The sequence below is a fragment of the Caretta caretta genome, chromosome 7 (assembly GCF_965140235.1).
Source record: "Caretta caretta isolate rCarCar2 chromosome 7, rCarCar1.hap1, whole genome shotgun sequence".
NCBI lineage: Eukaryota > Metazoa > Chordata > Testudines > Cheloniidae > Caretta > Caretta caretta.
Window position 1 is genome coordinate 117,834,462 of NC_134212.1, and position 23,280 is coordinate 117,857,741.

The following is a 23,280-nucleotide window of genomic DNA, read 5'->3' on the forward strand; positions in this document are numbered from 1 at the left end:
TCCTGAGGCACTCCGGTTTGCACATAACGACGCTGAAGTTGTCTTTCTCCCTTTTTTATTCTTTCATTCTTCCGTCTCTCTCTCTTTTTGACTATATTTGATTTTCGCCTTATGCGCCGACTTTAGAACCTAACCCGCGCGTAAGATGCGACTCCACTGTATGAGCTTATCTAGTTGAAGTCAATATGCTACGCTTGGCACAAATCTGGATTCATGCTAGGACATGGGAGAGAAACAGCTTTAGTGGCACTGAAGGATGATCTCCTGCTGTTAACAGATGATGTCCAGGAGGATGAAAATGAATGGCTTCCCCTTTCTACAGCACTCAACCCTGTTGACCATAAGAAACTGTTGTCCTACTTAAGAGAGGTGGCAGAGGTCCAGCAGAATATACTAAAATAATTTAAATCCAAGAATCGTGATGGGTCACTATGCCTCTGCCATTAGACCCTTCACTTGTCAAGTCCCACAAGGATCAATTCGCTCTTCAGTCCTATTCAACAATTATATCCATCCACCAGGGACGCAGGTAAAATGCCATAAACTACAGTACCAGCACTATGTGAATTACATAGAGCTCTACCTTTGTTTCACCCCACACAACCATAGCACTACCACCAAGATAGTCTGGTGCTTGTACAAGATCAGATCACAGATGAAAAAAAAGCTGGTAGAAGCTAGAGTTGAGTATGACAACATGATGCTAGTAGGTAGAGGAAAGCATTTTGCACCATAGTTGTAAACTATTCAGTCTCCTTTGGTTAAAGATACACAGCCACAGCTGGCCAATTCAGTTCCTAGTTTAGGAGTGCTCTAGAGTAGCTTCCCATAGAATCTCTGGTCAAGTTCAAGTCTCCATACTTGTATTCAAACGTAATCAATGGGCTGGTGGTCCCAACATATTTAGAAGATTGCCTAGAGCTCTGCAATGAAAACCATAGCTGATATATCCACTCCTCAGGCACAGTGAAACTTCTGGCCTGGAGGAGACAGAGCTTTCTTGGGGTCCAAGCTGAAACTGTGGAACAAACTCCTACAGAAACTAAGGACCATCGTAAACCTTGCGACCTTGCATTCCAAATGTCAGGCACACTTCGACCTTTCCTTCTGTTTAAAAATAAATGAGACTCCAAACCCTACCAAAACACTGCTCTACATACACAGTTCTTCCCCTGGGGAGGGGATAAGAGAGAATGAACCATACATGACAGATGTTAGTCACATCACTTAATGCATTACTGGAAGCCATTCAGATACTATAGTGCAGAGTATAAGAACCTATATATAATAGAATAGAATTTTTAAGATCTCTGTATCCATGCCAATGAAAAAGTTGCTGCTAAATTTAAGTAATAAGAACTACTACTCACTTTGAACATAGGTTTAGAAAAGTTTCTCCTAGATACAGACCTACAAGCACTCCAAAGTTTCCCATCACTGTAGTTTAAAGACTCTCAACATATTGATACTACATTTTTCCAAACAGAGATGACATTTTATTTAAATCCTACTTTTTTTAGATCAGCACTGCAGTAAAGAGAAAGACGCTTCCATCGTCAGCTCCTCTCCAGGAAAACACCCTCACTGAGATAAAGTTCCACATTAGCCCTGTAACACTCATATCTATGAAAGTAACAACTGCATTTCAACCTCTATCATATTACTCAGCCTAACAAGAATGGGGGGAAGGACCGACATGAATACCACTTCTTTTCTGAATATGGATGAGAAATGATTCATTTACACCTGTGAAAGTGATGGCTCTGGCCCACGGGCAACTACTAGGTTCTTATACTTATGGAAACAATAGAGCGAGCAAAGGTTTTACAATTACAGAGGGTGCAAGGGGCCCTAGATCATCCAATTCACAGTGATATGCTCTTTTCCCCTAAATACTGGTGGCATCAGATAATCCCTTCAGTCCACTTATTTACATAGCCCCAAGCCCAACAGCCCCAGCAGGATGCACACATACATGTAAACACAACATGCTTGCATTAGATCTATCCAAACATAAACACTCAATTGCAGGGGGTTGGACTAGATGACCTCCTGAGGTCTCTTCCAACTCTGATATTCTATGAATCTATGAATTGGGAAGAAACAGGAGGGAACAGACTTTAGATTATTTTATAAAGGAACACAAAGGAAGCTTGTTAGGTATGTTTCAAACATTTAGATACCTCCTTTTTATTTAGGATTTCTTCATCCAAACTGCAACATCATGCAACAGCCCCAGAAACAATTCCACCCACCCGAAGATGATTACCCACAAACCATCACATTAATTTTGAACCCAGTGGGGTTGCGGGCCAATGTTTTGAACTAAATTTGGATGAGCCATAAAGCCCCACTTCTCTCCTCTCCCTCCTCCAAAAGCCATCCTTCTCACCCAAACATCCACCCCCCCGCCCCCCAAAAAAACAAAATACACCCAGGACATGCATCCCAGCTGGATTTTAGGGTAACTAGCTCCCAGGACTGAATGATGGGGGGGGGGCGCAGGGGGGAGAACAGGAAGCGTTTGACACACACCCTCCTCAAGGGGATCTCTGCATGCGATGCCCAATAAATCACACCTCACCCCTACACACTAGGAAACCCTCACCCCAGCCCCGCTGACTTCCCAGACAAACACCCCACAGAGCTAATGGGGGGGGGGCCGCAGGGGGAGCATCTCCCACGTGGTGGGATACACCAATGTGAATGCCTCTCTAGGTGCCCCCCTTGAAACTCTCCCCCCAGCCCCACTGGCTTCCCAGGCAAACACCCCACAGCTCCGCAGAGCCCGGGCACAGCGTCTCCCGCGTGGGGCGTGTAACAATGTGAACGCCCCCCCGCCGAGGGGCCCGGGATAAGCACAGCCCTCACACCCCCGCCGCCACCCCCTTACTCCCTCCCAACGGCCCCCCACACAGCCCCCCGCTGGGGGACCATCCCCCAGGGAAAGAAGTCTATGCGCGGGGGGGGGGGAGGGGGGTACATGGCGTCCCGGCCAGCCCAGCGTGGAGGGGGGGGGCGAGTCTTGAATCGCCCCCCAGGGCCGGGGCAGGAGAGAGACGTTTGTTTACCTCAGGAGCTAGCGCGCCTTTGTGCATCCCCCGCCGCTCCTCGGCTACAGCGCACCTCGGGGGCGGGGCGGCGGAGCTCCGGATGTGGCAGGAAGGGACACCTGGGCTCCTCCTCCCGCCTCCCGCCACCCGCGCCGGCGGCTCCCTATCTGGCAGCGGCCCCTCCCCCATTGGCTCGCTCGCTCGCGCCCGTCCCTCTCCACGGCGGGCGCCGCCAACGCTCGGCCGAGTTTGAATCTCTCCCGGCCCCGCGCCGGGCTGAGGAGCCGAGCTACGCGCGGGGGGGGGGCCGCAGGGGCTGTCTGTTGTTGTCGGCCGGCGGCGGGGGGGCGGGGCTCCGCAAGGACGGGGCCTGCGGGGCGGACCAGCTCCGCCCCTCGCTCCCGCCTCTTCCTCCCCCCCCGCTGGCCCTACCCAGCCCGTGAATTCTGACCCCTCGCAGGCACAGCCCCCCCGCCGCACGCACCCCGCAGATCGCTGGGGCCTTCGCCCCTCCACAGCCGGCGGGGGGCGGCTTCCGAGGGGCCGCATGTCCTCCCCGAGCCAGCTGCATTACCCCTGCCCCTCCTCAATCCTACTCCTCCATTGCCCCACCCCCAGGCCCTCCAGCCCCTACAGTGCTCCCCCACCCCCCGTGCATTGCCCCAACCCCCTCACCACCACCGCTAATTCTTACCTCTCCATTGCCCCACCCCTTGTGCATTGCCCCAACCCCCCCACCGTTAATTCTTACCTCTCCATTGCCCCAACCCCCCCACACCGTTAATTCTTATCTCTCTATTGCCCCACCACCTCCAGCCCCTACAGTGCTCCCCCACCCCTTGTGCATTGCCCCAACCCCCCCACCGTTAATTCTTACCTCTCCATTGCCCCAACCCCCCCCACCGTTAATTCTTACCTCTCCATTGCCCCACCACCTCCAGCCCCTACAGTGCTCCCCCAGCCCCCCATGCATTGCCCCAATCCCCCCCCACCGTTAACTCTTATCTCTCTATTGCCCCACCATCTCCAGACTCTACAGTGCTCCCCGCAGCCCCCGTGCAATACCCCAACCCCCCCCACTGTTAATTCTTACCCCTGCATTGCCCCACCACCTCAATCCCCTGTAGTGCTCCTCCCGCCCCCCAGCCTCCCCTGCAGTGCCCCACCACTTCCAGCCCCTGCATTGCCCTTACCACCAGTTAATTCCTGCTCCTCCAGTGCCCCACCCTCCCAGGCCCCCCAGCCCCTGCACTGCTCCAACCCCTCCAAGTCCAACCCCTGTATTGCTCCTCCAGCTCCCCCCCAGCACCTGCATTGCCCCAATCCCTCCACTGCCTACATTGCTCCTCCTGCCCCCCCCCAGCTCCTGCATTGCCCGACCCCTCCAGCCGCTGCATTGCTCTTCCATTCCCCATCCCCTGCATTGCCCCTCCAGGCCCCTTCCACCACTGCACTGCCCCAACCCCTGCAATGCCCCTATGCCCCAATGCCTCTCCATTGCCCCTACCACCAGTTAATTCCTACCCCTTTATTGCCCCTCCATCCCCTGCATTGCCCATACCCCCCCCACTTAATTCCTACACATCCATTGCCCCACCACCCCTTAGCCCTGCATTACCCCATGTCAATTCCTACACCTCCATTGCCCCAAGCCCTGCAGCTACCCCCACCCAATTCATCTCTACCCCTCCCTCCCCTCATTACCCCCAGCCAGTTAATTCCTACCCCCTCTCCCCCCGCAACCCCTGCAGTTACTCCAGTTAATTAGTCCCAGTTAATTCCTACCCCTCATTGCACACTGCCTTCAGTTACCCCAACCCATTGTATTCCTACCGCTTACTCCATGCCCCCTAAAAACTCCACTGTCACACCGTTTTCCCCTCAATCCAGCCGTCAATTCACTTAATTTCTCTCCCATTTCTCCGATTCACACTCTATCCGCATATATTGAATCAACCCCCACCCCATCTAATTTCATATTCCCCCTACAAACTTCATTCCCCCTCTCCAAATTCAAGCCATTTCATCCAGGCATGGTCCAACCCCTGCCCAAAATTCGAATGATTTCCCCAGGCACCTTTCTGCCTTCCCCCAAATTCAATCCATTTCTCCCTTGCGTCCTAAATAACATTCACAATTTTATTCCTCCTCACACAGCTCACACCCAGCATGCACACGCTGCTCTCCATTTCCTCCATATACAACTCTTTCCATCTCCCCTATGTACAGATACCACTCACATAGACACCGGCACACCCACACTTCCTTCCCCCAGCACTCACTACTCGCTCCATCCTCCTTCACAGGATGGTGCAACCCCCCCTCCCAACCCTCTTGTATTTTGAGGGGGTGGAGGAAAGCATAAGGCTTGTCTTGGCACACCGATCTTCCCCCCAGTTTCTCCCCCTCCCCCGATTGCTGACCCTAAGATCTGGGACTGTAGCGCTCAACTCCCCTTCATTCTCCCCTTCACCCCCAGATTATTTCAGAAAATTGGGGGGGGGGGGGCGGGAAATCAGCACATCCTTTTGATGCTTTAGGACATGGGGATTTTGCCAGGCACATGATGGCATTATGTCGTTTGACTTGCCATGTTTGGCTCTGCGATTGGAGGAAAAAGCAAGATATTTCTCTCATTTAAAAAAAAAAAAATCTCCCTCTTCCCAAATTTCTTGTTGCATGAAAGTTTATGCTGATTAATACTGCAAAAAGTGCTTTGAGGGCAGACGAGGGGGAGTTGTCTCTCCAGCAGTTGAGGGACACAGGGAGAGCGGCAGAAAACAGCATGCAGCATAATCTATTTCAAATGTGTATGAACAACCTTTCCCATCCATGCCCCCCCCCCCACCTTTTACATATTTGTTTAAGAAATGGATACAAGATTTGCTAGTTTACTTACCAAACGGCCGTCCAGGGCTTCCTGTTTGGCCAATGTGTGTGTGTGTGTGTGTGTTTTTCTCTTCTGTAGGTGGGGATTCTGCAGTGCTGCACAGACACACTGCAGCAGCTCCAAAGCTGGAGGATAGTAAAGTGTGTTACTTACTAGAGAGGCTCTATATTACCACTAGGCGCTGGCAGGAGCAAAGAAGCATTTTTCTTAAAGAGACATGATTCTCCTCCACTCCCCGCCCCCGCCCCCATCCCCACTTCCTTCCCAAAATACGGGAAACTGTTGGAGGTTGGACTGGGAAAATGGCATAAACAGAGGAGGTCAAGGTTAATATTAAAGGAGTAATTGAGTAAAAGCTTGAGCATGACTCAATGAAAAGCTGGAATTGCCCACTTTCAAAAGAATCTTTGCTACTCTTCAGATAAACTTTATAAACTGCCAAATATGCTGCCTGAATATTTTCCTTGCCATCTTTACTTGTTAAGTTACTGTGTATGGGTAAAGAATAGTGACAGTGCAATGCAGTTCCAGGGAATAACAACAAACAATAATATGTATCATCTTCCATATGAATTAATTGCCTTATGGATAGGGCCCTACCAAATTCACAGTCCATTTTGGTACATTTCAGGGTCGTAGGACTTTAAAAATCTTAAATTTCATGGTTTCAGATATTTAAACCTGAAATATCATGATGTCATAACTGAGGGGGTCCTGACCCAAAGGCAGGTTGTCGGGGGTTGCAAGGCTATTGTAAGGGGATTGCAGTATTGCCACCCTCACTTCTGCGCTGCTGCTCTTGGTGGCTCTGCCTTCCAAGCTGGGTGGCCAGAGAGTGGCGGCAGCTGGCTGGGAGCCCAGGCCTGAGTTACCACCACCACCACCAGCACAGAAGTAAGGGTGGTAATACTATACCATGCCGTCCTTACTTCTGTGCTGCTGCCTTCAGAGCTGGGTGGCCACAGAGTGGCAGCTGCTGGCCGGGTCACAGACCATGAAGTCTAGCTATCGAAGGGAGGCTATTGCATATTGCCACCTATCCTTCTGTGCTGCCTTCAGAGCGAGGCAGCTGCCGGCCAGGCGCCCAGCTCTGAAGGCAGCACTGCTGCCAGCAGCAGCACAGAAGTAAGGGTGGCATGATATGATATTGTCACTTTCACTTCTGCACTGTTGCTTGTGTTGGTGCTGCCTTCAAAGCTGAGCTCCCAGCCAGCAGCCGCAGAGCTTCCTGCAGCTGGGAGGAGTTCCCGGAGGTGGCTGTGACCCATTCAGGGGAAGAGGAAGTCCTGTCCCTTCCCAGTCCAGCCAGGACTAGCAGCTGCAGCCCAGTGCATGGAAGGAGCTCCCAGCCCTGCCCCTCTCCGGCTCCGGGCACAGTGCTCAGGGGTTAAAGGAGCCTTAGTTGTGTGTGTGTGTGTGTGGGGGGGGTGACCATGATGTCTCCCCCCGACCAAGGCATCCTGGGTGGTTGCCCACATCTCCCACCCAAAAGGCTGGTCCAGGGCCCCCCAAAAGTAACGACCCCCATACTATACCACCCCCATTTCTGTACTGCTGCTGCCAGCAGTGCTGCCTTCCGAGCTGGGCGCCTGGCCGGCAGCTGCCTCGCTCTGAAGGCAGCACAAAAGTAAGGGTGGCGGTACCGAGACCCCCCCTTCAATAGCTAGATGTCATGGTCTGTGGCTCGTTTTTCACAGCCGTGAATTTGGTAAGGCCCTACTTATGGACATAAGCAATTATAAATTTAATAATAAAAAGTTACCTATGTAATATACGTGTGATATGCAATATGTTACAGTGTTTCTCAGCCTTTTGATACCAGAGTCTCCTGGTCTTGCTGCCTTCCTAAACTGTGTCAGGGAAATCTCTGGGACCAGTAAGGAAGCTACCACAGACCAGCACCTGTCCATGGACCAGTCTTTGAGAAACACTGTGTTACACAATAGTAGAGGGAAAAAGACATTAAGAGGCATAGAGAAAAAAGTTTTGAGATGAAATTTGAAAAGAGATAGAGAATTGATGAAGCTGAAAGACAGCCGAAGGCTGTTCCAAATGGAATGAGCTGCAGAGGGGAAGGCTCTGGCACCAAAAGTGGTGACATTGTGGGGAGACATGCAAAAAAGGCAAGGTGGTTAAATGTATAAGGAATGTGTAAGATATGTGAATATTCTCATTATAGAAAAGGCTCTGTAGTTGAAATGGTAATGTAGCCTTTACTGTAACCCCATTTTCAGTTGCTTATAACTTTCTCAAAATTCCAGTTTGGGGCTGAAATTGTCTATGATTTCTTTCAAACTAAATTTTTGTTTTGTTGTGTTTTTTTGAAAGTTTGAGCAATATCCACAAGCCATTTTGAGGGGTGGAAAAAATATACTCTTCATGTTTTTAAAAAATGAGACTTTTTACACATGGGACATAAAAATAGCTGCTCTTAAAGGTCTCATTCTTGCAAACATGCACCAGTGCTTATTGAAATCAATGGGACAGCTCACGTGTAAAATGACTCACATGCAAAACTGTAGGATGAAGGACAAAAACTTTTAATTTCACGTGTGGCTAGATCCCAATGGGATGCTAATATACTGCATTAATGGGGCATAAAAGTATTTACAATTAATATAGAGAGAGAAGTTTGAAACATGTTGAAAATAAAGTTATATATTTAAAAATTAAAACATTTACATATTTTAAAGTTACAAGCAATTAAAATCCACCTTTGGCATGGACAGTAAATATGTATATGTATACAATATCGAGCTCACCTGCTGTTCTGTACAGATTTGAAGTGGTGAGGATTTTTGCATACTCAGAGTAATGCAGTGTAAAATTTATGGAATTGTGCAAAATAATATCACCGCATCTTGCACATTTATTTCCTCCCTTTTTATTTTGTCTTTAAAAATAAAAGAAATCAACTGTAAATTCCTATGTTCATAAAATATTAAAATTCCAACTTTGACCATGAAAAACTTGAGAAATGCAGAAGTTCAATCATGGTTGTGAGCATAAGGATGGTTTTGTGATTAAAGCAGTAGGCTGGGAATCAGATTATATTACAGGCTGAGACACAGACTTCCTGTGTGACCTTGATCAAGTCCCTCAGAACTTGATTTTCAGAGGCATCTCACATGTAGGCAGCCTCACAGCGGGGCTTTAATATTGTGAAGGTCCTTGCTTGGGTTTTTACTGTAGGACGAAATTGCATCTCCTGTGCATAAGATAGCTTCTGCAGTTACATTAGTTGGGGAACAAATTTACAGGGATGACCAATGCTAATTATTCAGAATATAGGCTGATTATAAGCAGATCCCAAGAAGAAACTTTCCCTGCATGGTATAGTATTTCACGGTTAGTTATATTATGGAAGTTTTGCTCCTTCCTTATAAGGATTTGTCATGGGGCACCATAGATTAGCTAAACTTGACCTGTTCTGGTTTGGCAAATTCCATGTTATGCAATGCATTCTTTGGGTGATGCAGTAAATAGAGATATTTTATAGCTATCTCTGTCCAGTTGGAGGATAGTAGGGATGTATTATACCAGGAAAAATAATTGTTTAGGCTTTGTGTGGGAAATGCAACTGCTTGATCCAGAATAAAAGGACCTGGTAATAGATTCTTCCAGCCAGAAGTGTTCTTCTTTGAGGTTCAGACTCAAAGTTCAAAATCCTTTACAAGTGAAACAAATCAAAACCATTGTAGACTGAGATAGAAGCACATCATCACAGAGTCTAATAATAATATAGTCAGAAATAAATACAGCTGTAAGACTTCCTTGGAAGTTAACTCCCATTTCTCCTTTTTTTTTTTTTTTTTTTTTTGCTGTCAGTGACATTCTTTCCTGGCACGTTTTCTGTATTCAGCAAAATGTATTTAAAAAAATCCAAGAGGCAATTACGATATTCACCTTTCTTAGGAATTAGGTGCCACTTTATGTGGTGCTGAAACCCTTTCACACGGTACAAGGCCATGCGTCTAATTGGTGGATGTAGCTAAGCTATTCATTAGAAACTTGGCCAGGCCACATACATTTGCTTCTCTGCTTTATGCCAAGCCAGTCTGGAGAGTGCTCCAGGAAAGGAGAAGGGAGTGGCATGGATCTCATGTTGAGTTCTTCATTCCCCATGGAGACATAATCAGAACATTACCCAGAGATTCATAAAAAAAAAAAATTAGCACTTTAATGACCTACATAGATTTTTGTAAAGAGTTACTTCAACGAAGAGCTGGATAATTCCTCACACAGCTGTGGTTTAGGAGGCAGCTCAGGGGACATTCTTGCAGAATTACTCTAGTACATTTAAAAAGAAATTACTATCAGGTTTCTTGGGTGTCTTTTTTTCCAATCAAGGGCATTGTGTCCTCAATCCATCTCTTCTGTTTTCTGGGTTCTTTTGAAGTCATTACAGCTTCGACAGCCGTATGGCAAACTGCCAAGCAGTAATGGTGCTGTGTGTTCTCTCTGCACAAATGACCTCAAAAGCTCCCCAAGCATGATCTCTCTCTTGACGTCATTACTAATGGTCATATAAAGGCAGCCATCATCAGGGGGATGTGAGAGGTGTCTCTCAGGTGAACGCTAAGCTTCTACAAACCACTGCATGTTCTTTTAGCCAAAGCAGAATTACGTTCTTTTAGCCACAGCAGAATTACGTTCTTTTAGCCAAAGCAGAATTATGCGGAGTACTAGACACCCAAGCATCAGCAATAGCTATAACTGAGAAGTATACAACCACTATTCTCCAGTGTGAGATCTTGCCAGCGTGATCATGCCTTTGTCACCTTGAGACTAGACTGCTGTAATACGCTATGGATGGGCTATGTGTGGAAACCATTCAGAAATCACAGCTACTGCTGCATGTGGTAGATCACTTATTAAAGGAAGTTTCGCACTCAGAGCATATTACACACTGCACTGGTTTCCAACAGGCTTCAAGGTGAAATTCATGGTGTTGGGTTTAATTTATAAACTCTAAATGGTTAGGGACTTGGTTACTTGAGGGATTGCCTCTCTCCCCAACATACCTTGCCACAGCTGAGATCTATGGTGTCTCCTTTATCTGGAGTCTCCTTGGTTTAAAAGAAAGATAGCAGCTAGCAGGATATTTCTGGTGAAGGCCCTTTGACTCTGGAATTTGCTGATCAAGCTCTCCCTTTCCCTGCTCCTGCAGAGCCCAGATTTCTTCCTGGGCTTTTGGGGAGACATAGGTGTAGTGAAGATAAATACACTAAGGACTGTGAGATCTTCAGATGCTACAGTAACGGGGGGGGGGGGGGGGTGTAAATACCATAGAGAGCTGATTTACTTTTTCCCAAATCAAGTCCTAAGTGTTTCCTGTCAAACTTTAGTATAACAGACCACAAAGGTACAAATCATTACTTTCACATTTTCTCCAAACCACAGACCCCTTCCTATGGATAAAGAGGACAGGAAGGATGTCCCCTTGCTTCCACCGTCGTCTATCAATTGCATTTTATAAATTTAAAACAGCTATTCTGTATTCTCTTCAAGCTATTCTGTATTCTCTTCTACAAACCACTGCACGTTCTTTTAGCCAAAGCAGAATTACGTTTCTTGGATGCAGAGTACTAGACACCCAAGCACCAGAAGTAGCTATAACTGAGAAGTATACAACCACTATTCTCCAGTGTGAGATCTTGCCAGAGTGCTTCCAATGACTCCTGTCTTAATTAGGATCTGATTTACACGGGTGTAAATAAGGAGCAATCCTTCTGACGTCAAAAAGAGTTACACTGGTGTAACATCAGTGTGAGCAGAATCGGAAACAGACCCGTAGGGAGCAAAATACCAAGATTGAAAAAAAAATCAAGCCTGTGTCTTTCTCAAAGCAGTACCACTAGTTCACAGCCTGGCCCAGAAGAATAGTATCTCAGATCATATAAGAAAAACATAGTTCTCATTTCCGCTTTGTCCCTTCAGGGCAGGACAGAACATCCTGTTGTTGTAATAATGTGAGCAAAATAGTAGTTATTTTTGGCAAAAAAAATTCATTTTTAAAGTACCTTTTTTAAAGGCAACTCTAATCCAGGATTCAGATTATTCAATAAATGTATTAGGAGCACAATTCTTCTTTTTGCGTCCAGGAATCCCTATTAATGAACACAGCACATATAAACTCAGTCAAAAGTTCATATCAGTTCAACAGTAAACCATTTTAACAGTTATCTGTTGAAAGAGAGCTATGATTCTGAACAAAGGCAACACCCATAATTAGAGTGTGCGATATCTAGTACTGCACCTGGGGAGCAGGGTGCCCGGGGGAAGTCTAACACACCTACATTTGCATGTGAGCTGTGGGAGAAGAGCACAAAAGTACCGGTGAAAAGGTCATGAGCAGGGCAGTGGAATGTATGTTGATTAAGTGGCTCTGTGAGGAGGTTCATACCAGCATGCTTGTATTGGAGTTTGCTGTAAATTAATCCTGCCTTCTGTAGAAACTCAACATAGGAGACAGCTGAAATGTGCCCTCTATAGAGGTAAGTCTCCACTCTAGGGCAGTCAGGTTTGCTAACTCTGGATTAGGGCTGTCAAGCGATTGAAAAAAATTAATCGTGATTAATCGCTCTCTTAAACAATAATACAATACCATTTATTTAAATACGTTTGGATGTTTTCTACATTTTCAAATATATTGATTTCAATTACAGCACAGAATACAAAGTGTACAGTGCTCACTTTTGTTTTGATTACAAATATTTTCACAGTAAAAACCAAAAGAAATAGTATTTTTCAATTCATCTAATACAAGTACTGTAGTGCAATCTCTTTATCATGAAAGTTGAACTTACAAATGTAGAATTAAGTACAAAAAAAACTGCATTCAAAAATAAAACGATGTAAAAACTTTAGAGCCTACAAGTCCACTCAGTCCTACTTCAGCCAATCGCTCAGACAAACAAGTTTGGTTACAACTTGCAGGAGATAATGCTGCCTGCTTCTTGTTTAAAATGTCACCTGAAAGTGAGAACAGGCGTTCGCATGGCATTGTTGTAGCCGGTGTCACAAGATATTTACATGCCAGATGCGCTAAAGATTCATTTGTCCCTTTATGCTTCAACCACCATTCCAGAGGACATGCGTTCATGCTGATGACAGGTTTTGCTTGATAACGATCCAAAGCAGAGTGGACTAACGCATGTTCATTTTCATCATCTGAGTCAGATGCCACCAGCAGGTTGATTTTCTTTGTTTTTGGTGGTTTGGTTTCTGTAGTTTCTGCATCAGAGTGTTGCTCTTTTAAGACTTCTGAAAGCATGCCCCACACCCCGTCCTGATCAGATTTTGGAAGGCACTTTAGATTCTTAAACCTTGGGTCAAGTGCTGTAGCTATTTTTAGAACTCTCACATTAGTACCTTCTTTGCATTTTGTCAAATATGCTGTGAAAGTGTTCTTAAAATGAACAATGTGCTGGGTCATCATCCGATACTGCTATAACATGAAATATATGGCAGAATGTGGGTAAAACAGAACAGGAGACATACAGTTCTCCCCCAAGGAGTTCAGTCACAAATTTAATTTACACACTATTTTTTTAATGAGCATCATCAGCATGGAAGCATGTCCTCTGGAATGGTGGCCGAAGCATGGAGGGGCATATGAATGTATAGCATATCTGGCAAGTAAATACCTTGCAACGCTGGCTACAAAAGTGCCATGCGAATGCCTGTTCTCACTTTCTGGTGACATTGTAAATAAGAAGAGGGCAGAATTATCTTCTGTAAATGTAAACAAACTTGTTTGTCTTCGTGATTGGCTGAACAAGAAGTAGGACTGAGTGGACTTGTAGGCTCTAAAGTTTTACATGGTTTTGTTTTTGAGAGCAGTTATGTAACAAAAAACCCTTCATTTTTAAGTTACACTTTCACAATAAAGGGATTGCACTACAGTACTTGTATGAGGTGAATTGAAAAATACTATTTCTTTTATCATTTTTACAGTGCAAATATTTGTAATAAGAATAATAATATAAAGTGAGCACTGTACACTTTGTATTCTGCGTTGTAATAGAAATCGATATATTTGAAAATGTAGAAAAACATCCAAAAATATTATATACATTTCAATTGATATTCTATTGTTTAACAGTGCGATTAATAACAATGAATTTTTTAATCGCAATTAATTTTTTTGAGTTAATCATGTGAGTTAACTATGACTAATTGACAGCCCTACTCTGGATACATCAGGGACCTGGACGTTACACCTCACCGCACAAACTTTGCCTAGTTTAGAGCATAAATTTAAGCACAAGGCCCTCTGGGTAAGGTAATTCTTATTAATTCTTATTAACAATAAGCAGTGGATGTATTGTTTCTTGACTTTAGCAAAGCTTTTGAAACGGTCTCCCACAGTATTCTTGTCAGCAAGTTCAGGAAGTATGGGCTGGATGAATGCACTATAAGGTGGGTAGAAAGCTGGCTAGAGTGTCGGGCTCAACGGGTAGTGATCAATGGCTCCATGTCTAGTTGGCAGCCGGTATCAAGTGGAGTGCCCCAGGGGTCGGTTCTGGGGCCGGTTTTGTTCAATATCTTCATAAATGATCTGGAGGATGGTGTGGATTGCACTCTCAGCAAATTTGCGGATGATACTAAACTAGGAGGAGTGGTAGATAAGCTGGAGGGGAGGGATAGGATACAGAAGGACCTAGACAAATTGGAGGATTGGGCCAAAAGAAATCTGATGAGGTTCAATAAGGATAAGTGCAGGGTCCTGCACTTAGGACGGAAGAATCCAATGCACAGCTACAGACTAGGGACCGAATGGCTAGGCAGCAGTTCTGCGGAAAAGGACCTAGGGGTGACAGTGGACGAGAAGCTGGATATGAGTCAGCAGTGTGCCCTTGTTGCCAAGAAGGCCAATGGCATTTTGAGATGTATAAGTAGGGGCATAGCGAGCAGATCGAGGGACGTGATCGTTCCCCTCTATTCGACATTGGTGAGGCCTCATCTGGAGTACTGTGTCCAGTTTTGGGCCCCACACTACAAGAAGGATGTGGAAAAATTGGAAAGAGTCCAGCGGAGGGCAACAAAAATGATTAGGGGACTGGAACACATGACTTATGAGGAGAGGCTGAGGGAACTCGGATTGTTTAGTCTGCAGAAGAGAAGGATGAGGGGGGATTTGATAGCTGCTTTCAACTACCTGAAAGGGGGTTCCAAAGAGGATGGATCTCGACTGTTCTCAGCGGTAGCAGATGACAGAACGACGAGTAATGGTCTCAAGTTGCAGTGGGGGAGGTTTAGGTTGGATATTAGGAAAAACTTTTTCACTCGGAGGGTGGTGAAACACTGGAATGCGTTACCTAGGGAGGTGGTAGAATCTCCTTCCTTAGAGGTTTTTAAGGTCAGGCTTGACAAAGCCCTGGCTGGGATGATTTAACTGGGAATTGGTCCTGCTTCGAGCAGGGGGTTGGACTAGATGACCTTCAGGGGTCCCTTCCAACCCTGATATTCTATGATTCTATGATCTTTGATGTATTACTTGAAGGTAATATACAGAAATAAAATCAGCACTGACATCTATTGGTTTTTTGTCACAGATGAAAATAAGTTTATGTGAAATGCTTTTAAAAATAGATGAATTGCCTAAATTGTTATTTTCACAGTGAAGAAAAGTTTTGCTTCTTTTTTGTCATTAAGACAATATATAGCATTGTTTTGCTCCAAACAGAAGTAATGCTTGACTTCAGATTCTGCACATATAATGCAAATGCTACTCCTAGAGTCCATTTGAAGCAAGTAAAATTCAAGCCCATATTTTAGCGTGATTTCCAATGACAAGAGTAAACAATTTTTAGATATATTAAATCCTTTATTCTTTGGAGGCTAACAAACTGGTAATGTACCACAGAAAGAGCTGCAGTTTCCTTGACAATCGACTAATCACAACCTAAGATCTTTAGCTCATCACAGTTTCAAGGGCCCTATATCTCCAAACAGACTTTGTGGATGGGTTTAACTGAGTATGTGCCCAGTGACTGTCAATGTCAGGAGTGAGTTCCTTCTCAGCTAGTTAGAGTTCAAACTTATACCGTCAAAGTCAGATTTGCCATTAAAATTCTATGAGGTGCAGGATCAGACCAATAGGTATCAGTCTTGTTGGGTGCTGAGCACTCTGGCTGTGTCACATCAAGCACTTAAGCATGTGCTCAGTTTAATACAGCTCCTGACATTAGGAGTCACTGAGCACATACTCAGATAACCATTCAAAGTCATTCTCAAGAAGTCAACGGGAGTACTCACATACTTGCACGTAACTTTTTTTGCTGAATTAGAGCAAGAGCGTTCAGCATTTTGCAGGATCAAGCCCACAGTGAATAACTGTTCAGTGATGCTGGGAGCTCCACAAGTGACATCTTCATTTTGCTCTCAGGCAGTAGGAAGAGGAGGGTAATGTGGCCACAAACAGGAGATTTAAGGGGCTGGGAGAGGGAAACTCCAACAGAGCAGATCAATGGTTGAGGTGTATGTGTGCATGCAGTGAGGGAGTTAAAATGCTTTGCTCTGCTTTGTCCAACAAGTCCAGGTCATTTTTCAAAATGTGTTTTAACCATGCTCAGACTTAGTCCTTTCCCTTATTGGGAGTAGAGCAGTGATCCTAAGCCAACTCCAAAGATGCTGTAACTCAAATGAGCTGCATATCTCCCATTTGGAGGAGACACACAAATCCACCCACCAGACATAACCCACCATAGTTCCATCAGTTATGTATTCTTAAGTATGTATTCTTAAGTAGAATACATAAGACATGGGTGAGGGGGGTAGGGGGAATTAAACACCTTCCGTAACAATAATGACAGTTTTGAACTGAATAATTTGTATGCTACAAAACATATAATCTGACAAAAGTTTTAAAAAAAACATAATTTCTGTGTAGTGGGGGAGGTGGCAGAAAATGTACAGAGAAACAAGCACTGATTTTTGCAGGAAAATCCAGAATTTCCTGATGTTTATCTAAAGAAGGGATGTGAAGAGATAGTATATATCGGCATAGTTCCATTGATTTCAAGGGAACTACAGTGATTGACATCAGCTAGTCATTACAGTTTTGCAACCTATCTAGAAAGATGTTAGAGTCCTAGATTAAAATAGAAAATGTGCATATATTTACTGTTGATTTGATTAGTGATAAAGGTCAAGCTAGTGGATACTTAGCAGGTTTCAAAAGAAGATTGTCTTTTGATAATCTCTGAGTGGGGAATCTTGGTCCCACTAAAGCCAATAGCAAAACTCCCATTCATTTCACCGTGGCCAGGATTTCACCCTCAGTTTCCACACACAAGAATGGACTGGCATAAACATAGACAACATGTCACATAAATCCATGAGTATTGTGTGTATATATTTAAATACACACCTTTTTTTTTTGTTTGCTTGTTTACTTTACAGAGATTCTTTGATCATGAATGCTTGTTTCCCAAGAGGTGATGACCCTATTTTTCTCAACAGGAAGGTGAATTTTATTGTGGCTTTGTTGCATGTATCCACAGGATTATCAATCAGCCAGTTCAAACTTGTCTATTTGAGTACCCTTGTTTAAATTGGTTCTCCTTCCTTCTACACTTGCACTTATCAATATTTAAACATTTAAGCCTGGATTCAGTGTTACTTAAGCATGTGCCTAACTTAAAGGATGTGAGTAGTCTCAATGGGATTTCAGTACCTTGCTGAACTGGGACCTGGGTTTAGACCCAGTGCCAAAAGTGCGAAGCAGGGTGACACCAAATGGTACTGTACAAGACTGCAGTTTATGCTGCCAATCCTTAGAACAGAAATTAGATAGCGTAGTGAACTAACAACGTACAGCAGGACACAAATATGAAGTGACATAAGAAACCTGCAGTGGGTTTTCAGTGGGGATGGGAAAATTGGAGCAAATTTGGATTTTTGCAGCTGGTCCCTTATCTATAATGAGCCAACCCAGAACCCCAGATCCAAACTCCTTCCTGAACTTTCAGAAAGGCTAGATCGGATTCCAGATCCAGACTTTGCAGCTCAGCTCCACCTTTGCATTTTAGGCACTTTGCACACTTCTGGGGTAAGGAGGGGTCACGCTCACATAAATGGGAAGTTCTGGTTGGTTTCCTCCCCCTTGACAACAATAGAATAGTGTAAAGGGGCCAGGATGCAGGCCAGCAAAAGGGCTCTTAGTCTGCTGGGAATTTTTGAATGTCTGACTGATACTCTTATCGATAACTGGTTTTTCCAGCCACACCTGGTTTCTGAAGGAGCATTGCTACTGCTCACAACGAACTGCATTTCCGGGTAGAAAAACTGCTTAGTCTCTCTCAGCTGCACTTCATTCTGTACCAAGTTACAAGGTTCAAAGAGATTGTCCAGGTGTCCTGGAGTGCTAGCTTGGACTGTGTGCTGTAGAATAATATTGCTATGGTAGAATAATGTGTGTGGGGAGGAAACTCACCCCTGTACTGCAAAGATGATGCAAAGTGACCAGAAAGGAACTGCATTCCCACCCCTCACCCTCTCTTGTAAATTCTTTGTGTAACAGGGCCCCATATCCCATCAGGCACACAGCCAGTTCTAGTGGTTCTACTCCATCTCTGCAGAAGCCCTTCCAACTGGTGCAGTAACCATTCTAAGTGAGGGGAGGGCAGGCTGAAGGAGGGAGAGGCAAGACAGAAGGGGGGACAGAAGTAGGCCTGGGTGGGGAGGTCCTGTGTCCTAGTAATTCTGTACCCCTGCCGTGTCCCATAGGAACCATTTGGGACATGGGCACAAGTTTGGGCAACTCTCAAGGCTGCCCTCACCTGCACAGCTTGGGGAATGGCCCTTTTTTCCTTCACCAGCACAGTGATGAATCAGCTTCATGGTCTGCCGCCTATGGACATCATTCTCCTCTCACTTTTGCCAGTGCAACTCCTTTGACATTTTAATAGAACGACGCCTGATTTACACCCATGTGAATGGAGAATCAGGATGTATGTACACAAAGGTGGCAGCTGTGATTACTCCTATTTCAGCACATGGACACTTCACCTATGACATTGTTATCAGTGGTTCAAAACATGCTAGCAAAAGTATTTCCGTGCTATGCAACCAGCTGCCTAGCAAACAAATCCAGCCACAGATATGATGCCCACTCTCAAATTTCCTATGGTACTGGAATGATAGTTTTGAATGGAAAAACTTGAATAGGTGTGGGAAACTTGGATTCTATTTCTACCTCGGTCACAGACTTCCTATATGACCATAGGCAAGTCATTTAGCTAAAACTTGTCCACTGACTCGGGTGCACATTCTGAGACACCTATGTGCTGATTTTCAGAGGTACTGAGCACCTGATGACCCCACTGATTTAATATAAAGAAAAACTTTCAAGTCATAATGCAGTACCTGATACTCTTGTCTGACACTTCCTGTACTCTTGTGTCTCATTATCCTGCACTAGATTTGGATGTTATGATTGATTTGTCATTATTTTTCAAAACATTTGTAACACCTCAGTTTTCTTTAAAAGCTCCCTAGCAGTCAATCCTAAAAACTGTATTCTCATAGCTGTTTTTCTTTGTATGTAGCTTTCATTTGTGTCAGTCAAAGGGGTTCTGTTGACACAGGACTGAAAAGCTACTGTACATGCCATAATGTGTCAGAGAAAATAGCTTGACATTGATGTCTTGGTCCCTAACGAGTCTTTTCTAATATGTTAACAAGTCTTGCCAAGATCTAGTAATTCCCCTATAACCATTTGCTACATTCCACAGAGGACATAAGGAAAAACAGGTAAGGGGGACCTTATGGAGGAATTAAAGTATGAATCAACTACTGCACAGAAACACTTTGGACTTGTTAAACTTTAAAACACATGCCCTAATAGGCATCCAAATTTTAGTGCATCGGGCATTGGTGCATTTATCTTTCAAAATGTCTCCAATCAGAAGAGAAAAATTATTTTTAAAGAATTGTAACACAATTTTGCTAACTGAAAAAACAGCCTCCATGACTAATTACACAAACATTTTTGTAGACGAGAGTATTGTGTAGTCACTATACCGTTCCTTTCACTATCATCACAGACCTGAGGGTATTTACATGTGAGAAGAAAGAGCATCAAAATTAAACTCTTAGGGAAAAAATATTATAAATACTAACTAAATTTCCCATCTTTCATCTATAATATTATCTAGCTGAGGGACTTCCCACACTAGAGTGAACTTTTAAAACAGTATAGTACATGCTTTAACTAACACATTTCAGAATTCTAGTGTAGACAGGGCAGTTGTATTTCAACAGATATTCCCTGCTCAAGGCGAACCTTTTTGAAAATGCACCTTTTATGGTAGAGTGATAAGGCCTTCAGGATGGGATGTTCGAAAGCACTCAGATTTGGTATAACTGTGCTCCCATTGAAGTCAATGGGAGTTTTACCCTTAACTTCAGTGTGAGCAGAGTTAGGTCAATGCTTGAATATCCTACCCTCAGTCAAGTAAACATCTTCAGTGATACTTTGAAACTTTCTTCTGGATAAATAAGGAAGAAGGGATGCCATTAGTGACACTACCAGTACAGAAATTCAACAGAGACTAAAAATATAGTTTCATTTCTGCTTTAATAATCAAAGAAAATGTTAATAATACAGGGGTTCTAAAATTTCATTATAGTGTGGATCACATCCTAATAAAGGCATTCTCTTGAACCACCTTCTCTCCCATTTACAATCACATAGCATTCCTGTGGCAACTACAGCCATCACTTATGTAGAAATGTAGTCGTAGGAAAGAGCAGAATGTGTTGTATCAGAATGTCATTCTTTGCAGTAAAGAAAGCTACGTAAGCTGGAGAAAGGTGGGCTTGGTGGAACTACCATTAAGTGGGTACATGATTGGTTAAACCACTGCAAACAAAGTGTAACTATTAATGGAATGATGTCAGATTGGAGGGAGGTCTCAAGTGGGCTTCCACAGGGATCTGTGCTGGGCCTGGTGTTAACATCTTTATTAATGACCTGGATGTAGGAAGAGAGAGCACACTGATCAAATTTGCAGATGACAAAGCTGGGGGAGTTGCCAACACTTTGGAGGATAGAACTAAACTTCAGAGGGATCTTGATAATTTTGGAGAACTGCGCTATAGTCAACAAAATGAAATTCAGCAAATTCAAATGTAAGTTGCTACACTTAGGGAAGAAAAACCAAATGCACGAATACAGAATGGCTTGGCACCAGCACTGCTGAGAAGGATCTGGGAGTTGTGGTCGATTACAACCTCAACAGGAGTCAGATATGTGATGCTGATGCAAAAGAAGCAAATGTAATTTTAGATTGCATTAACAGAGGCATAGCATGCAAGTCATGGGGGGTGATATTACCGCTGTACTCAGCACTGGTTAGGCCTCAGCTGGAGTACTGTGTCCAGTTTTGGTCACCAATGTATAGAAAGGATGTGGAGAAACTGGAAAGGATCCAGAGACAAGTGATAAAGATGATCAAAGGGATGGAATGCAAGCCATATAAGCAAAGGAACTGGATATGCTTTGCTTGGAAAAGAAGAGATTAAGAGGGGACATGATAGCAGTCTTCAAATACTTGAAAGGTTTTCGTAAAAAAGATGGAGAAAAGTTGTTCTCTCTTGCCACAGAGGGCAGGACAAGAGGTAATGGGTTCAACTACAGCAGAGCAGATTTAGATTAAATTTCAGGAAAAACTTCCTAACTGTAAGAACCGTAAGACAAAGGAACAGACTGCTAAGGGAGGTTGTGGAAACTCCTTCACTGGAGCTTTTCAAAAGGAAGCTGGATAGCCATTTGTCTTGGATAGTTCAGACATAACAAATCAAGCATCTTGGCAGCAGGTTAGACCAACTGACCCTTGTGGTCCTTTCTAACCCTATGATTCTAAGTTAACAGCTGGGAAAGGAAGAGCCAGCAGCATGTGACCAGTTAGCTGTTTGCAGTTCACCAGCAAATGCTTCAAGGACCACAGTTTAGGAACCTCCGGTTCATAGCTAAGGTTTCAATATTTAAATATTAGTGATAGCTTTATGAAGGGCCTCTTTAAAATGAACAACTAGAGATGAACCTGTGTCAACTAAGTTCGTGATCTTACATCACAATTGGCAAGCTTCTTCCCATTTCCTGGTTTCTCCAGCCAATTTTTAAAATGCACAAAATGCTTGCAAACTTGACAAGTTGCCCACAATACACAGCAAAATCCAGGAAAACAAATACCAAGAGTGGGCCAAATGCTGTCCTCAGATACACAATATCCCATTATAATTTCAATGCAAGATGCATACATGAATCTGATGTCAGAATTTAGCCGAAATGTTCCTGAGCAAAAAAACTATGTAGTGTCACTTTGTTCCCTTGACTTGCCATGAAAATCTATGATACGTGGGATGTAAGTAAGAGCCAAACAAATGACTTCTATGTCACTCATATAAGTAACATTATGCTATACATCACAAATTTAAAAAATAAGACAACATCATAGATTGAGATGACTATTTATTTCAGGTATTTCTGAAACACCTATTTCTTGGTATCTAAGCTCTAGGTTTTATGTAGTAAAGTCTCATACTAGTAGATGAGATTAATGTATGTTGTTTCTGAGTTGTTGTCTATTGCTTATCTACTTCGCCTGTGACAGAGCCCTTTTCTCCTACTCTGTAGTAAACATATTGTCAACGTTTAATGAGTTCTGAGGATCTGACCAGCTTTCAAGCGTTAGCATTTTCTAGCAGACATTTTGCGATTAAGTGTGGTAAAAAGACTGGAAATTAACTTGGAATTGAAAGTTAACTAAACTGTTCCATGGAATGAACGAGAGCAGCCAAAACTACCCATGTCATGGGAGAACTAGACTAAGGATTCATTTTTTTTCCTGTTAAAAATGCCATGAGACAAATCCTAAAGCACCTACTCATTTACAATGCTCATTCAAGTCAAGTAAAAAAAGAATAAAAATTGACTAAGGATCTCAGAATTTTTGCACCCTCACAGTGTACATTGCAAGTTTTCATAAGTACGACTGGCTGGAGCATTATAAACAGTAACATTGCCTCTAAAACAAATGTTTCTCTTTACCTGTTTCTTGTCATTAACCCACTGTTTCTTTGGTTTCTTTTCCCCATCTCCGTGTCCCCCTTTTTCCTGTTCTACTCTCTTTAGGTTATCCCCTTCTTTTTTTAAAGAGTTCCCTTTTAATCAGCTAGAGCCTGCTGGCATGAGCTGTCAATAGTATTCACTTCACTAGGCTCTAGCCTTATGTTGCATTGCCGTGGCAACAAGATTTAGCAGCAAGTCACCAGCCTTGAACTTGTCAGAGTCTGTAACAATGTGTGCCCAGCATGAATTACTGT

General features: G+C 43.9%; 1 protein-coding gene across 13 annotated transcripts in view; it reads right to left on the minus strand.

Annotated features, from left to right (window-relative positions):
• ADD3 (adducin 3) overlaps positions 1-23,070 on the minus strand; it is a 197,559-nt gene extending 174,489 nt beyond the window's left edge. For 4 of the 13 annotated variants that reach the window (XM_048856064.2, XM_048856048.2, XM_048856063.2 and 1 more), the window contains exon 1: positions 5,953-6,102. The gene's annotated coding sequence lies outside the window, so the exon portion shown is untranslated. Of the gene's footprint in view, positions 1-3,071; positions 3,368-5,952; positions 6,103-23,005 lie in introns of those variants that run through there. The other 9 variants (XM_048856065.2, XM_048856050.2, XM_048856049.2 and 6 more) reach the window with 4 other exon arrangements.
• Between the last annotated feature and the right edge of the window lie 210 nt (positions 23,071-23,280).